The 18,558-nt window shown below is 39.2% G+C and overlaps 1 pseudogene across 1 annotated transcript; it reads right to left on the reverse strand.

The window, feature by feature from the left end:
- Window positions 1-1,715: 1,715 nt before the first annotated feature.
- On the reverse strand, window positions 1,716-2,975 carry LOC103341414 (geranyl diphosphate phosphohydrolase-like; annotated as a pseudogene). Its single transcript, XR_016124339.1, has 2 exons — window positions 2,730-2,975; window positions 1,716-2,588 (listed from the first exon to the last, which is right to left on the reverse strand). The product of XR_016124339.1 is annotated as a geranyl diphosphate phosphohydrolase-like (transcript).
- Between the last annotated feature and the right edge of the window lie 15,583 nt (window positions 2,976-18,558).

Consider the following 18,558-nt stretch of genomic DNA (forward strand, 5'->3'; position numbering starts at 1 on the left):
GACACTAGGGTGCTTCTCGGGGGAGCTAGAAAACTGCGGCAAAGGGGACACGTGGCATGCTGAAACCCGGTCCACCGGTCTAAGCATTGTTTATGAAAGAGATGAGCGCATCTCAATTTTCTAACCTCATCTCCTTCCTCAATCTTGCATAGACACACAGAACACTCCGCAGGACTCTCGTAGCTGGTCGACCCAGAAGGCTCGAGTTTGTACTGAACTGTGCCGAGCGATGGCTCTGTGGTTTGCTCTGAAGGGAAGCAATAGCAGTGATCATGAGAATGTTCGAAGAAGGAATGGTAAAGCAAGATGTTGAACAACGAGCTTAAGTGGCTGCAAATTACAACCATGTACTTCCACATAATCGATTATAATTTGTACAAGAAAAAGAAAAAAATTGAGTTGATTTATTGATTTGGAAATGGGTGCAGTTTTGGGTGAGTTTCTGAGGACCAAATCGAAAGGTATACTTATAGGCTCGGGAGGCATGGAGATTTAATGAAGGCAATAATGTCACTCGACATCGTCATCACAGTGAGACAATAATTCAACCAATAAAAAGACAGCGAATTAATGTGGCAAGTTTGTGTTGTGATTAACATGTCATTCTGGACATTTGGATGATCGTGTGGTTGTGGCACTGCGCACATGGTTCACATCTTTCTGTTACTGTTCGTAGACTCTACATGGTACAGTGCACGTGGTTCACAAAATAAAGGAAAAATGGAAGAATTTTATTTTGAAAAGTCATCATCTTATGGAAAGGAAGAATTCAAAAGCAAAACATTTTTGTACCGACCCAAAGGCTAATGAACCGACCGGGAGGGACCGATACTACAAATCGTTGTGCATGTCCCGCCCTGACCCCCTGGTCATTCAGAGTCAATTCTAGAATTCATTAAGAGCTCGTTTGGTACGTCGGATTGTATTGATTAATTTATGTTGGATAATATAAATTTGTTCCGGAGAGGACTGACTGTTTATTCATAAAATTATAAGGCTTTTAGTGTTGTTTTGGATAAATAGTCTGACTAAGTTATATTGTGTTTGGTGCTACGATAGACTTTTTTTTTTTTTTTTGACAAGATGTATAAGACAAGATTACATGAACTAACTCATTATCATAATTGTAGAACTTAGGATTATAAGTTACGTAGTATATAAGCGCACCTTTATTGATGGGAAAAAAAATCAGATCTTGATATAAAAAACTTCTTTTCTTGATATATATATATATATATATATATATCACATACAGGACATGAAGCATGTCGAACATCATCAATATTTTCTCGTGTTCTTATGTGGTTAAGTGTATGAGAGAACTCCCTAATTTAACTTGGTTGATGTGCATGAATCGATTTACTCATGGTCATTCTAGCTTTTGCCATCCTAGCTTACCATTGTAATTATAGTAATTTTTCCAATACATGAAAAATTGGAGGATCTTGCATCTGCACTGGAATTTTTTTTGATAAGCATTGGCATTTTCATTGTGAAAAGTTGTGAAAATGCATATGCATGCAACACATGGAATTAATTATAAATAATTCGGTATAAGTTCAATTGTTATGATAGAATTTGAGTGCAATCAACACACTTATTATTAGTAATCCAAGTCCTTTGACTTTTGTGCAACATAAGATTAGTTACCTTTTTTCAATTTCTGACATTTATATTTTATATTTTTAATTTTTTTATTTATGTTGTGGTTCCAAATTTGCCCTAAAATATAAATTAGGTAAGAAGTGTTTTCGTGATTTCATTTGGCCATTACAAGGCACATTTTTTGTACTGTTTAGCATGTTTATGTTCTCTTTGTCTGTTTACACATTCGCCTATGTGATAGGTACATTTTGTTTTAATGGGATTATTTTTGCCTATATGATAGTTACATTAGGGTTTAGTACCTCCCTTATAGGTAACCAATTGCTTGCCACCAGCAGGTCAATTTACCTGTAACAGAGACATAGGTATTTTGTTGAAAATGAAACACTTTGTTATCAACTTTATCTTTCTAATTTTCAATTGGCTTTGGTGTCTTTTTTGCCTTTTTGTTAATAAACAAATAAAACAAATATGTGGATGCTCTATTTACCTATAACTGCATATGATCTATATACCTATATCCCAGAAGCATGAATTACCAACGTGTTTTCTACCTGGAGGCTGGAATGATGGAAACATGAAAATATAGTTGGGGTCCTCTACCTATACCAATTTTACCAACTATATCTAAGAGCCCCAATTAATTATATAGTTGGAGTCCTTTTCGTCCTCTTGCTCTTTATGCACGAAAATGATTAAATCCTGCCCGCACCGCATTGTGCAGAGGACGAAAGAGTGGTTTGGGGAGGTTGTCCCACTCAACCAATCCCAACCATCACACAGTTCTGGCTCCACATTTTGGGGCTCTCCATCTCCATGTTCCATCACCGCTCTCATGCAAACGGAGGCGTACTGGCATGGCTTGCCTCCCTCTAGGAGCAGCTTGTTTGTTGTAGCTGTCAGAAACTCCATCCTCTTCTTGTCAATGTCTAAACCAGTTTCTTCCTTCAATTCTCTTGCTGCACACTCCTCGAAGCTCTCACCTACATAAACACAAAAGTAATATAATTTAGGGTCCATATGATGACCATTTCAGTTTTCACCTACGCAAACACCAATTAGTTAATGACTTGGGATTAGGAAGACGAGAATTAACCCCTGTATTTGTGTATATAATTACGTACCGAGCTCGAGGTGGCCACCAGGCAGGGAAAAGGTGGAGTAGCCAAGAGAGCAACGGCGTCGTCCCAACAACACCTTTTCCCCTTTCAACAGGCAAACCCCTACCGCCACTGTCGGCGCCGCTGCTGCCTCCGTTTGGTTTTCCATGCTCAATTAATTTCCTTTGAGTTTTTTGCTTTATTTCCTTCGTGTTTTTTGTGTACTGAATGTGGCTTGACTGCCTCGCCTTTTATAGATAGTCTTGGACTGGGTAGTCATTCCCGATCCTTGGGCCTTTTCTGGTCAAAGCTTTGTTCATCGATGCCGTTTTTATGCCATCTCATGACTGATTTTTTTTGCACTGCTGTCGCATATTTATTTCATATTTATTTGTCCCTATCCGTTGTATTTGTATTTTAACGTGTTTTTGGCGTGTGAAGTGGACTAGTTGCATATGATTAATGAGTCACGTTGGTTATATTTTTAGTGAACATATGGATATAGTATAAACAAAATGTACATGTGAAATGGGAACCCGCCAAAAGCGGAGTTTTCTATTAGATGTTGACAATGATAGTTACCTTAAAAAACCACTAATTTGTTTAAATGTAACATTATTCTATGACTTTTTAAGTTTTGAGTACTAATCCGGGCATCTCATCATATCGTTAGAGTCTAATTATTGGAGTTTAGTTGTGAGAAAGGGAATTAAATAAGATTAGCATGAATGAATGAGGAAACAATAATGGGAATCCCCGACTACAAGCTCTCCAGATATAAGTTCCAAGCCTTAGGATGACATCTGGCAACTCCAGCCCAGAGCCATATTAAAAAAAAACAAAAAAAACAAAAAACAAAAACAAATGTATACTTATATATATGTATAATTTTGAATAATGGAAAAAAAAAAAGAAGAAGTAACATTATTCTTTTTGGGGAATGATTCTCTCAGGATAGTTTTATTTTTTTGCTAGCTCATGTCATTCTGAAAAGTTTTGCTTATGTTCACCGTAATGCTATTGGGATTGCTCCCTTTACAGTTTTCTTCCTTTGTACTATTTTGTTCATTTTATTTATTAAACTTCTAAATCCTTCGAGGGCTAGAAGTGAGAAAAGTAAAAGGTTTGCACCAGGGACGGACCCAGGATTTTAAACTGAGGTGGGCTAAATTACCTTACGTACAAACCTACTAAAAATATAAGTGCGTGCAATGGCCGATCCATGAATATTTATTCGAAAATATTAGGCTAAATAAAGTATTTTATTAGCATATTAAAATAAAGTAATTTAGTTATAACTAAAAATACAATAGAATAGGGAGCTTATTACAAGTTAGAAGCTTGGAAAAGGTGTGTAGCTATTGATTTATGGAACTTGGGTCGGTCCTCAGCTTCACCGTGTGCTTTGAACCAATTTATTTATCATTAGCTTGACCTGTTATACTATAATATAAAAAAAATTTCAAACAATTTTTCAATATGAGTCTTTAATTAGACATGAGATCTGTGGAACAGGTTAGAGGATAAATCACTTATAATGGATATAGGCTAAATGAATTTGTGCCACAAAAGACATCTGCATATATTATCCAAAATGATGTTCATATGGGAGAATTGACAGTCAAAGAAACTCTAGACTTTTCGGCAAGGTACCAAGGGGTTGGGACGCGATATGGTTAGTAACTGCAGCCAAACAAAACAAATCATATCATAATCCATTATCAAAGTAACTCTCTTCATTTATATGTAACTTTGGAAATGAATTTGGTAGCATTTTAATGAAAGTTATGCATGGGCTATAGAACTTTGTGGGCTTGCTAGAAGAGAAAAGGAGGCTGGGATATTTTCAGAGCCAGAAGTAGACCTTTTCATGAAGGTATATATTTATGCGATTTCACTAAACCCCGCCTTCAATGCATTGATTTTTAAGCTTATATATCTGAATTTCTGGTTATTTTATTATTTTATTATTTTATTATTTTTTTAAGGGCTACTTCAATGGTAGGAGTTGAGAGCAGTCTCATTACTGACTATACTCTCAGAGTAAGTAAATCCCAACTCAAAATGAAATCACTCTTCTTTCTAATTTGTCACCAACTTTACTCACTGCTGGTTAGCCTCTTTTATTTCCTTGCACTTTGACCTGTGACAACCATTTCGTCTTTGAAAGTCTTTTTTATTCTTAGAAACCACTGAAATGCTTTAGTTTTTAAATGTGAGAAACGAAGAACCTTCCTATTAGTTTGCTTATGTAACATCTTTACAGGTTTACTTGAGACCTGACATTGGAGTTCTTATGTTTATAATCTTAGTTTAATCTCAGTGGAGTTTTTAGTTTTGTCTGAGTTGGAGTTTGCATGTTCTCAATGTGTTTCTGTTGGAATTCCCCAGAGGGCAAGATCTTCATGAATATCATAGTTATTGATAAAATTAAATGTTATTGGGGCATTTAGGAAGACTGCAAGTTGAGAGACTTAGGCCCCGTTTGGGATTGCTTTTTTTGGCCAAAAACCTGCTTAACTTTAGGACAAGATCTTCATGAATATCATAGTTATTGATAAAATTAAATGCTATTGGGGCATTTAGGAAGACTGCAAGTTGAGAGACTTATTAGTGGTGAAAAATGGTATGTGGTAATCAGTAATTTTACGATATGTTTCAGTTCAATATGAATCTAATAATTACTCTCAGGTTTTAGTCGCCTTGAGTTTGTATCTATTTTTTTGTTATTTCATTACTCTGTCATGTATTGTTTTCTTCCTTGATATATTTGATTTAACACATTGACTAAAAGTTTGTTTTGGTAACAAAACCAGCTCTGTTCTTGTTTTGGTAGGATTAACAATGTTATTGTTAATGGGAAGCAGCAACAGCACATCATTAGTGATGATTCCAAGGAAGCTATGAAGCATGCTTTCGAACTCTTTAATGTTTGATTGGAAGTAGGCTTTGGGACTAGTGATATAGGACATAGCTTAGGATTGTAATGAATATATGCAATTTATTACATTTGTCTTTTATTAATGATAATATATACTATTTTTCGAACAACAATTTCTCAATTGAAATGTTATTTATAGTTTTGGACCAAATTTTTGTACGTTTAATGCAAATAAATGTAGTTGGAAAAACATTTTCGACAAACTTCCATGTCGAGAAACCACAATTCCAATTAATTATATTAATCACAAATAGTAATTGAGGGTCAGAAATACTATTTTCAACAAATAGTCATTGGTCGAAAAAATAGCATGGCAAAAACAAAAAATCTCGATCAAAAATTATTTCTGACAAGTGCGCAAGTATTTTCGACCACATTTATGGTTGGAAGTGAATTTGTATGGCTGTTTAGAAAATTTATTTCCGATAGAAATATAAGCAATATTGACGAAATCTAGGTGTCGAAAATACATTCTTTCCGACGGAATGGTCGGAAAAGAAGTATTTACAACCAGCATTTAGCGAAGACTTTCGACGGAGTTTTGCCGTTGAAAAAGGGTATTTCTGACGGTAAAAGGCTTTTTGCTATGAACAAATTAGGTCCCGTTTGGTTCACGGAACGAATTTGAGTGGAAATCATTTCCTATGTCATTTCCCAAGGAATGGGAAATATAAGATTCATTTCCCATATTTGGTAATGTTATGAAAGTAACTGGGAGATATCACTTTATTTCCTTCCCGATGTTTGTTTTGAGTAGGAATGGAAAACAAAGTTTGTATAAATTTTCTATTATACTCATATTAAATCAAATAAAAAAAAGAATGCATTTATTGATATATTGTAATTCTAAATTGTTAATGGGGGACAAAATGGTCATGAAAAATATTTATTTAATATTGGCTCATTTTCCCAAACTTTTTCATGATGAGGGAAAACAAAACCCAAGTTGGGAGGATGACTTCACTTTCCCCTTTACTTTCCCATAGGCTAGGCAACGATTTCCCATGCATAGACTTATCAAACATGAGAAAACAATTGATTTCTCATCCCTAAGTCTTCTTTCCCATGAACCAAACGGGGCCTTTGTGGAATGGAGCATTTCACCAAGCATGTGGTGGGCTGGGAACATCTCTAATAAATAAAGAATGAACCCCAAAAGTTATGAAAAAATATGGAAAAAATAGAAACCTCATTCGCAGCAGTAGAAAACAAACCCTTCAATTCCTCTATACTCACATAACTCTTCCTTGCCATCAAAGCAACGCCATTGTTGTACCTCTTCTCCCTTGTGGTTGACAACTTACTCCCTTTCGAAGTCGACAAAACCGCATTCACTTTTGACCAACACTTCTCCAACGGGGTCATCTCAGCGTCGATGAAAGCTTTAATAATGGCTTGCGTTCTCCTTTCTCAACACAATGGAGAAAATCAGGCACGATCGAGCCTAGTGTCACGGATGAGCGAGCGGCGGCGCGGGCGGAAGCGAAACACAAATTTCGCCACTCAAAGCACACCCGTGCGGCCTAGGATCCTTCGATCCCAATCGGCCTTCTCCCACTTCATGATATACATGACTCTCACAACTCCGCGAGAGGTTCCCCTTCCAGTGTCGTCTTCCCCTAGACAACGAGTCACACTACCATGTGACAATACAATCACTCTGCATCCGGCAACGAACCCTCGACGCCCATACATCAAGCGTTGCATAAGACACGTCCAATCATCGACCACGTCGCATGCTTCACTCATGGCTCGCTCATGTCCAAGTCAAGACATAGCGATCCAACACACCATCGGTTTACCCACACTCGTCGGTCATTCCTTTAGCATCCACGATAGCCCACATCCTCAAGCTATACACGCAAGCTGTCATACTTGCATGTCGCCCAAGCCTTGGCGACATATGTATTCGAATGTCCCACATAACCCTCTATGCATTGCATGGGGTCGCACCCATGCGTACCGGCATCCGAATATCTTCCTTCCGTCTTGGACAAGGCCAACCCAAGCCAAGTCCATTGAGTATTGTCAAATGCCTCGCTAGCCAATGGCATAGCGAATGCCATACGTTGACCTCACTCTTTGCCACGATGCGCAATACTGAACGCCCAGAGTGTTACGATCGCCCTCGAATTCCTTTCTGGAGACACAGATTATCCTTCAATAATCGTATGTCCGCCCTTATGACTATCTCCAATGTCATAAGGATGCTCGCTTAGTACCACAAGGGTGTAAGCACCAGGGGTGGTGGAGAGTATGACACCATGTCACCCCCTATATAGCATTTTATGCATTTAGCCTTCTGCTAGGAAGGAATATCACCTATGCACGAGGAGTCATAATTGGGCATAACTCCCTCATACGAACTCCGAATGGCGAACCGTCATGATCCTGCGTCTCGACATCACGAACATTTCGGTATTCTTGGTTCCTTCAGGGTCCTCCCGTAACCTTCAGAAATACCCAAAATACCCTTCACAAGTGCAACCCGGCCAACACCAACCATTCTAGCTCTTAAGCTCTAGCCTTTTCCACACTTAGACTTCCTCTTAAGCGCATAGATGTTCCAACGGAGTCACGGTAGCACTTGTCTATGTGCGACCCGTGACATTCTCCCCCACTGATAATGTCGGCGCCTCGTCGACGCGTGCTCCCATCTGCCGACTTCGAATCACGATAGCACTCACTTATGTGCGATCCGTGACATTCTCCCCACTGATAATGCGACGTCCTCGTCGACATGCCCACTGCATTGTTGCATAACAACACCATATAGGAATATCCTCTTCTCTTCGCTCCAAGGACCACAAAGCACCACTGCCTTAACCCTTCTTAACTTATCTTTCAAAGTTGTATTCCTTTCCCTCTTCTTGGGCCGAGACCTCTGTCTCTTGTCGCACTCAACCATTGAACAACCACTTCGCTCGTTGGTCAAGTACTTCCACATTTTCCACATTAAAGAGGTGCACCCCACCCAGGCGTGACTCGAAAGCCAACCGTGTGTCCTCCACGGCACCTCCATTTGTTTGTGCTCCTACACTGCCATACTTCAAGGCATTCGAGGTTCTCCCCTTCCTATCTCGTTGGCACACCTTCACCTCAAGGTGCCTCCACAGCAAAGTTCCACCACACTTAGGCCATCACAATTCACCAAGGTTAGACATCATCCCTACTACGAGTAAAACTACCTGACTACCAACGCCCAAACTCGAACTCGGCAGAACCACTTTTATAGCATCCCACGGAACAAGTAAGTATCAACACCCAAGTTACTCCAACATTGTATCACATCAGTGATGACTCCATGTCATAGAAACCATGCCCACAAGTGAGACTTGGGATCTACCTTTTTGGAACACTCCCTCGTTCCGAAAATCAGTTAGTAACCTTGTGTCAACCATTGTGCCTCACCCACCTGTTCTCAACAATTGTAAGAGCAACCACTTAAGTGACTCATTCATTAAAGCCTAGCCCGTCAGCGACTTACTCCCCAATGGAGCCTAGCCGTCAGCGACTTACTCCCTTCAAAGACTGCACCATTTTGGTCTTGAGCTCCCCACAACCTTTCCCCGAACAAAGGTCTTGCACCATCCGTTCAACACTCATCACCAACCAACTTCAACACAACCGCTTATGGCATGCGATGGTTTGAGTATTGCCAATCTTCGGCACTCTCACCAAGTTCCGCTGCCATCATCCTCAATGAACTTCGTGGGTCTCCCCCACTTATCTCGTCGACGCACCCTCACGTCAACATACCTCCGAAGTAAAGCTCTGCAACACTTTAGGCCTTTGCAACTTACCAAGGTTCAATGTCATCCCTACTACGAGTAGAACCACCTAACCAACGCCCAAACTTGAACTTGGTAGAACATACTTCCGTAGCATCCCCAAGGGAACAAGTAAGACATTTTCCCTCAAGTTACTCCATCTTCGGCCTCCCACAAAGTGCAGACGTACTATGTCCTTAGGCACCATCCTCACAAGAAAGACTCTGGGATCCACCTTTGGAACACTCCCATTCCGAATATTAGCTCGCAACCATGTGTCAAACATTATGCATCACCCCTACGTTCTCCACAGTTGCAAGAGCAACCACTTGAGCGACTTCTTCTTTAAAGCTTAGTCCTTGACTTACTCCCTCAATGAAGCCTAGTTCACAAGAACTTACTTCCTTCAAGACAGCCCCTTTCGATCTTCCACCTCACAAATCTTCCTTGAACAAGGGTCTCGCACTGTCTGCTCAACACTTGTTGCCAACAAAGTTTACCACAACCATCAATGGTATGTCATGGTTCGAGTGCTAGTCTTTAACACTCTCGTCAAACTCGCGCTCCCATCCTCCCCACATCCTAAACTGAACAAGCAACATCACTTCGTCACAAGTTAGAACCCCTGCCTACCCAACTTTCGGGCGCTTGGTGCACGGATTAGAAAACTAGGCAACCGAGCAACAAAACCAACCATCATCCCACATCTTAGAGTCATCCTGCTTGATGTCTACTCAGAACTTCGAGGCAATCTTTTTGAATACCTTCACCCTTCCATAGGATCTAGCATCAAGACGGGTTTCCATTAACCGTCACACAACCTGATTCCAACAATCATCCACAGTGACGTTGGGTTCTTCATCCAACTTCGCAAGTCCACTACCCATCACAGGCAATGACCTGCTACCTTGCTATCAAAGTTTCTCCATCACCAATCTCTTCTAGGTACGAATCCCTCACACAGAAACCACCATCTGAATCGATCAACCCTAACACCATTTGTCCTGGGATCAGAGCTTCACTGTTTGTATCAAAGGTGCGAATCATTTGAGCAGAAGCCACCATCTGAATTGATCGGCTCTTTGACATCCTTCTTCGAATCATTAGAGCTTTCGCTCTGATACCACTTGTCACGACCCGACTCTAGCATGATATTGTCCGCTTTGGGCCCCCTCTCTGCCCTCACGGTTTTGTTTTTAGGAGCTCACGAGCAACTTCCCAGTGGGTCACCCATCCTGGGATTGCTCTAGCGCCCAACTCGCTTAACTTCGGGTTCCTAAGAACTCCGCTGAGCTCCCAAAAGGCCTCGTGCTAGGAAGAGAAGTGCCCATACATTTAAGCACTTCACCTTTCCCTCCCCGAGCGATGTGGGATTGCTCACCGTTCTTGTTTCCCCAAGACACGGGTCTTACAATCCACCCTTGGGGCCCAGCGTCCTCGCTGCACACTTCCGGCCCAAGAACACCCTTCACAAGTGCAACCCGGCCAACACCAACCATTCTAGCTCTTAAGCTCTACCCTTTTCCACACTTAGACTTCCTCTTAAGCGCATAGATGTTCCAACGGAGTCACGGTAGCACTTGTCTATGTGCGACCCGTGACATTCTCCCTCACTGATAGTGTCGACATCCTCGTCGACGTGCCCCACTGCACTGTCGACTTCAGAATCACGATAGCACTCACTTATGTGCGATCCGTGACACTAGGCAGAGAACCCTTTACGCGATTTGGTATTGGTGTGAAATTTGACTTGTTTCTTCAACGAGCTCAATATAAATTCAAGTTCTTCAGCCTCTTCTGGCCTCATATACTTTCTTTCAAGGACTTCAAAGTGGAGTGGTCTAAATTTACCACACGTACAAACGTACTAAAAATATTAGTGCATGCAATGGCCGATCCATGAATATTTGTTCAAAAATATTTGGCTAAATAAAGTTTTTTTTAGCATATTAAAATAAAGTAATTTAGTTAGAACTAAAAAATAGAGTAGAATAGGGAGCTTATTACAAGCTAGAAGCTTGGAAAAAGGTGTGTAGCTATTGCTTTATGGAACTTGGGTTTGTAGTGAGAAAGAGATTAATTAATAAGAACGAAAGGGTTGGCTGGGTTGAGTTTCATAAATTTAATCAAAACAACACCATGTGTATTAAACATCCCTATTAGCAAACTTACTGTTTCATTGAAAAAAAATAAAATAAACAAAACTTTTAAATTAAAAATCAAATAGGTGGCGTGTGTTCTCATCTCTTTCCTCTAAAATGCATCTAAGGTCTAAACCTCTACAAACCTTTAGTGGAGTGGAGCATTTTACCAAACATGTGTTGGGCTGGGAATGTTATGTTAGGCTGAAAAAGAAAAAGTCATCTCAGCTATAACCCTGGTTAGCCATATGCATGGTCCATCTCTGCGTGTGTATTAAATATCTCTCTTACCAAACCTACTGTTTTATTGAGAAAAATAAAACAAACAAAACTTTTAAATTAAGAGTCAAATAGGTGGCATGTGTTCTCATCTTTTCCTACACAATGCATCTAAGGTTTAGACCTCTACATACCTTTAGTGGAGTGGAGCATTTCACTAAGCATGTGGTGGGTTGGGAATGCTATGTTAGATTCAAAAAGAAAAAGTCACCTGGGCTATAGCCTAGGTGACCATATGCACGGTCCGTCCATGCTTCCTTTGCAGCTTTGATTCTCTAAGCTCTCCGTATGCCTTGTATTTGTGTCCTCTCTCCATGATGTAGTTCTCTGTGATGAGCAACAGAGGGACTCGACTGGCTCTTGATTTGGTTGAGACGGGTTCGATGGCTTAGAAGAGATATTGAAAAGTAGGGTTTGGCTGATGATGGGTTTGTTGCAGAGAGCCATTAGTGATTGCCATTGTTGATGAATTTGAGATCATGCTGTGTGCAAAGATTTTTTGAGTTTTGGTTGATTTAATAATTAAAGGGTATTTTAGGAATAATGGTAGGTGGAAAAATAAGATTGTATGTTTTTCAAATTTACATGATGGGTGGAAAGATAAAGTGAGTGAGAAAATAGAACAATGGGTGGAAATAACAACACTCATTTTGTTATTATGTATCCTAATTTCCCCACAATTAGCCCCAGCATATTTCACAAAAATTATAAATAAATAAAAGAATAATAATAATTTTACGTAGCCCACAAGTTGCAAGCCACCCTAATCCTTACCTGGCCCAGCCTCTCATACCCTAAAGTTCAATACGTAAGAGCATCCATAGTGGGGGGAAGGGGGGGTGTATTTTTGGGAGTGTAAAGCCACTTTTACATCCTCTTTAGAATGTTCTACGAATTTGTTTTCAACGATCCAAATTGTATCTATTTTTCAAGGCTTCATTCATAGATCATCTTTGCAAAAAAATCAAAAAAATTAAAAATCATTAAAGCATCTCACCGCAAGCAACAAAATATAAGTTGGAGTTGCCATATATTATATGCATATATATATATATATATATATAACAGTCCTCTTCTATTGAGTGATCCCTGAAATAATTTTATTTGAGGGAACCTTATGATTTTTTTTTCAACGATCCAAATCATCTATTTTTTTTAAGTCTATATTCATAGATCATCCTTGCAAAAATTAGACAAATCAGAAACTGTTTCAACATCCAATTGTGTCCTACAAAATCAATGAAAACGATGCTTCAAGAAAGTACTAAAATTTCTAGAACTCAATTAAGTGGTCAAATGATATTGGATTCAAGTATTTTTTGTAGAGATGGTCTTTGAATGATTATATGAAAAATAGACGGTTTGGATTAATAGAATACAATGTGGAGTGGGGCCCTATAAAGGTGTCCCCCAAATAATTATTTGAGGGATCCCTCAATGAAAGCTCCCTATATGTATATATATAAAGAGAGAGAGAGAGAGAGAGAGAGAGAGAGTTGGAGTTGGATTTAGAAACCATTAAACACATGTGGTTCAACAAAAGTTTATGCAATAATGCAAGGCAGTCGTGGAACAATAATAATGCCATTGCCTTCGCACCTGACGTCAGACATGAAATCCTGCAAATAATAAAAGCATCTCCAACAGATTCTCTATCCTCTCATCCCTAGTTACTTTGGCTAAAAAGAACGAAAATCCTCCTCCAGCAGACTCCCTTCTTGGCTCTTTATTTTGGAGAACCAACTTTTGGCTCTCTACGTCTAGCAAGAAGGACCGAGAATTTGGCTAGGAGGAGAGAGAGATAAAGGCATTTGGGAGGTTGGTGGGGTTGGGTTTCTATTATTATTTTTAAATATATTTGATTTGTAAGAGAAAGAATGAGAAAGAGAAAGAGAAAATAATAATAAAATACTTCATATTAGCCAAAATAGAGAACAGTGCTGGAGGAAACACCTTTAAAATGGTTTGCTATAATAGCTTTCTAGCTATTTTAGCTAGAATTTGGCTAAATTTTGGCTAAAATTTGGAGACTCTCCTGGAGATGCTCTAATATGTTGTTTAGGTGTGGACACAAGATAATTAAATACTAGAACATCCTTTAGCCTTGTTTAGAGGGGCTGCACACACGACGCACTGAGCTGAAGATACGGCCATGTGTAGTTGCCTAGCAAAGCAAGTTATATCGAATTTAATTTAGAACTTGATCAAGACATGTTTTTTTTTTTCTAGTTTATAAATTCTTTTATACAACATATCATGGAGATTGGGGAATGGAATACATGACTTTGGATATTGGAGGAAATGCTCTTAACTACTTGAATTATAAACTCTTATAAACATATTGACCACTAAATATACTTAATCAATTTTTTTTAAGTACAAGTGATAGTCTAAACTACAGGGGAGGGGGATTTCTCACACAATCACACAACTATGATGTCGTGGGGATTCGAACCTGAGACTTCTGATATGCAAGTCAATACCCCTTTTTACTGAGCTAGACTCCACATACAATATACTTAATTATTTAAATTACAAGCCCCTTACGTGTAATAACCCAAACCCAAAATTAATATTTAATTATTAATTTATTTGAGAAAAAGACTAAAATACCCATAGAATATTTTATTAGTTTAAAAGTTAACTTTTTGACCGAGAAAGAATTTGGGGATTTCAGTTGTACTGTTGCATAGAGCGCGACGAAACGAGTCCATAGACATGTAGTGGACTAAAATCGGAGTTAACGAAGAGTTACGATCAAAAGAAGTTCAGCGGCATAACCGTAAATATTTCAATCTTCGGTTTATATAAACCCAGATTTTCTGGTTTTCGGAGGACGACCAGCCGACTTTGGGAGCTGTTTTCTCTCGGCTCCGACCTCCGGTCAGGCAAGACCAGTGCCAACCGAACCACCAAACTTCCCTCTTCAAACATCAGCCCTTCGCCACCTCGATCCGTGCCATAGTCGCGGAAACAACCGCGCAGGTGGTGGGGCGATTTGACAAAACTTCCAAGCTTTCGTTCTCCGTCGTCCGGCCACCAAATCGGACGCGTGAGGTCTGGATTTCTAGCTATTTTTCATGCTCTAGCTGCTGGTTGGGTAGTATTTTAGAAATTTCCAGCGTAGATAGCTCGATTTAAGAGCTAGGTTTCAGCATGTTTTCGGATCACTGTTCCGGCCACTTCCGGCCAGTTTTTGGGGTAGGTCCAAGAACAAAAGTGGTTCCAAATAGGGTGTTTTACCTAGGATAGGAGTCTTGAGCCGAGATGTTGAGATTTTCCGGCGAGGCGTTATCATGTAGGCACCACGTGCTGCCAGAGCGTGTGGCGGTGCGTGGGCAGCAGGGTGGGACTGTCAGTCTTGAAATGATCTCCTAGTCCTCACGAGCGCGTAGGATTTCGCGGATCTTAATTCGGATATCGTTTGAACCCGAGCGGGTCTCGCCATCGTGCGATTCCGGGTTCAATACGTTTGAACCGTTAGATCGTAGTTAATTTCAAGTATGTTAATCTAAAATTTCCGGATCATATCGTAATTGTGGATCGTAAGAGTCGGATACTCCGAATGGTCAACCTAGAGCGGTTTCGTAAATGCGATTCGATTCTGTGTCGAGAGCAGAGAAAGAACTACGTGTGGCTTGATCCTCAAGTAAAGTGCGTAGGCAACCTACAGTTATCGGCGCAGCCACGAGTTAGAAATCGGGGTTTATGTTCTGTTTTGAGCATTTTGGTCGATTCGACCCATAGTTACTAGGTGTCGATTTTAAAGCAGATTCGGCCCGGATCTCAAAGTGGAATTTGTGTCGGGTCGTTTCATTACGAATATAACATCATATTATTAAGTATGATGATTTGGCACTTTCATTAACTCTTTTATTCTAGGTCTTACGGAGTTTGGTCGTCACTCACAAACCTTCAAACATTAAATATCTTGTATTGTTTGTTATGACTTCTCTTTCATGTGTTCAAACCATGGACGAACTGTGCAAATGGCTAACCTAGACTATAGCCCAAGTGACTTTTTCTTTTTCAGCCTAACATAACATTCCCAGCCCACCACATGCTTAGTGAAATGCTCCACTCCACTAGATGCATTGTGCAGGAAAAAGATGAGAACACATGCCACCTATTTGACTCTTAATTTAAAATTTTGGTTTTTTTTTTCAATAAAATAGTAGGTCTGGTAAGAGATATATTTAATACACACATAGAGACGGACCATGCATATGGCTAACCTAGGCTATAAACGAAATGACTTTTTCTTTTTCAGCGTAACATAACATTCCTAGCCCAACACATGTTTGGTAAAATGCTCCACTCCACTAAAGGTTTGTAGGGGTCTAAACCTTAGATACATTTTGTAGGAAAGAGATGAGAACACAAGCCACCTATTTGATTTTTAATTCAAATGTTTTTTTTTCAATGAAACAATAAGTTTAGTAAGAGGGATATTGTTTGGGCCTAAAAAGAATTCACACCAGCCCACTTCTCACAAAGGCTCACAAAACAGAAAAGGACGGAGGACTGGGCTTTGATCAAAAATAGAAAGCCGAAGACCAAATCAGAAGGCCCATGACTTTTACAAAAATGGAAAAGTTATAAAAACGTCAAGATTAAAATGTAATCAACCACTGAGGCATATCAATAAAGATTGAAAGAAAATTGGATGGGGCCCGACTTCTGGCTCACCACTGATCTCAAAACCCAGAGTGCAAAGTCAGCAAGATCTTTTTGAAAGCCTATTCTCAGAACCCACGTGACTACTTGACTTAGAAAAGTCAACAATTTCCACTATCACAAAAGAGTTGATTGGGAATTAAATGAAAGCAGGTCATTTGCAAACGACTTCTCTGAAACTCTGGGGCTAAAAGATTATAATCTTTTTATACAATTATGCGTCAGAACAGGTGATCCTTCCAAGAGATAAGCAAACTACAATCTCAAAGAGATAAGTGAGAAGCAGAGAGTTGTTCAAATAGTCAAATCAAAACTAACCATCACATATTTGAGCTCTTACAGAGGGCAGTTAAATTAGAAGAAGGGTTAGGTTTCTTTTCAAAATATACAGGGAAGTGATTGCCATTGGAACTAACTATTAAGAGCTTATATGCCAGAATTGATAAAATCCTTTTTTTCTTTGCATTAAAAAAATGGAAGTTCTTGCTTTTTAGAAAATCTGCCGCCCATTTTTAAAGGATTAGAATTATTCTAGCATTCCTATAAATGTAAGAGAATGTGAACAGAGCAGAGGACAACCAATCAAACAACCAAAAACAAAATCAACCAAAGACAAAAAAAACTCAAAATGATCACTTGATCTCTGAGAAACCTTCAAACAAACTGAAGTAACCAAAAAACTCATTCGAGCCCCAAAAGAAGCCAGCTTATAAATCAGAACTTCCAATCGGACTTAAGAGAAATAAGTCATTCAAAGCGAGATTTCTCTCGTTACAAATTTGGTTCAGCAAAAAACCAAAACAAACAGAGTTTGAGTTTTACAAATATGAAAACCTCAACAAATTTATGGAGATCCCTGATCAAGCGAACAAGTACCACAATGTAGTTCCAGCTCAGTAATCCAAGTCCACCATTACGCCCTTTTAGATTGAAGAAGCCGCAATTCTGCCCATTCAAAAAGCCTCCCAGAGGCTCGAAATAGATTAAAACTCGACTTTGGTATCAATTTACAGCTGGAGCTCAGCAGTTGAAGTTGGGAACAATCCAATCCAACACAGGCATACCCAATTCAGCTGGATCGAAGCTCATCGAGCAGAACGAAATTCAGCATTCTTTTTGTCTTTCTAGAGTTGATTTTTCTTGTAGAGTTTTGTAAAAGCCAGTTCCTGAAAACAGCTTCATTTTCCTACTATCTATTCTGGCCAGAACTATCAACATTGTATTGTGAAAAATTATGAAGTCTTCACCATTCTGAGACATGAAAAGAACTTACTTTGGAGATATTCCTCACCCAAATTCACAATCGCTTGTTTAGAAATCAGTAACTTGTGGCGCAAGTTATCTATGTTTAAGAAGTCTGTTAGGATTTTTATTGCTAGAAGTGGCACGCTCGCACGCTAAAGAAAGTTGACTTGCTGACCAGTCAATGGTCTACAAAGCAATGGGGAACTTTACCCTTCCAACACATGAGCAAACACAAAACGAGTGAACAGATATTTAATACACACAGTGTCGTTTTGATTAAATTTATGAACCCAACCCAGCCAACCCTTTCGTTCTTATTATTTAATTTCCTTCTCACTAAAAACCCAAATTCCATAAAGCAATAGCTACACACCTTTCGTTGGGTTGATGGCGAGGAAGAGTTATGTGAGTATGGAGGAATTGAAGGGTTTATTCTCTTCTACTTGATCCAGAAGGATCATATAATAAATATAGTATAATATAAATCAATTATATTATTTAATTATTTAAAATACACGAATAAGTGGTGGCTGAAAAGAATTAGTCTTAAGCCACCAACTTTGCATGGCTTAAGTATGCAAGAGCGTTAAGCCACATAGCTTTTATAGTTTAATTTCATTTGCTATTTTAGTTCAGTTATTTTTAGAAAGCGAAACTTGCATAAATACGTAAGTTTATTGAATGTAATACACAAGCTGTTTTGGTAAGCAAGTTTCTTCTATCATCTAGAAGTTTTGGATCACTACTGCTGCGAATGAGGTTTCTATTTTTTTCCTAACTTTTGAGTTCATTCTTTATTT

The sequence above is a fragment of the Prunus mume genome, linkage group LG2 (genome assembly GCF_029339155.1).
Source record: "Prunus mume cultivar Tortuosa linkage group LG2, ASM2933915v1, whole genome shotgun sequence".
In the NCBI taxonomy this organism is placed as follows: domain Eukaryota; kingdom Viridiplantae; phylum Streptophyta; class Magnoliopsida; order Rosales; family Rosaceae; genus Prunus; species Prunus mume.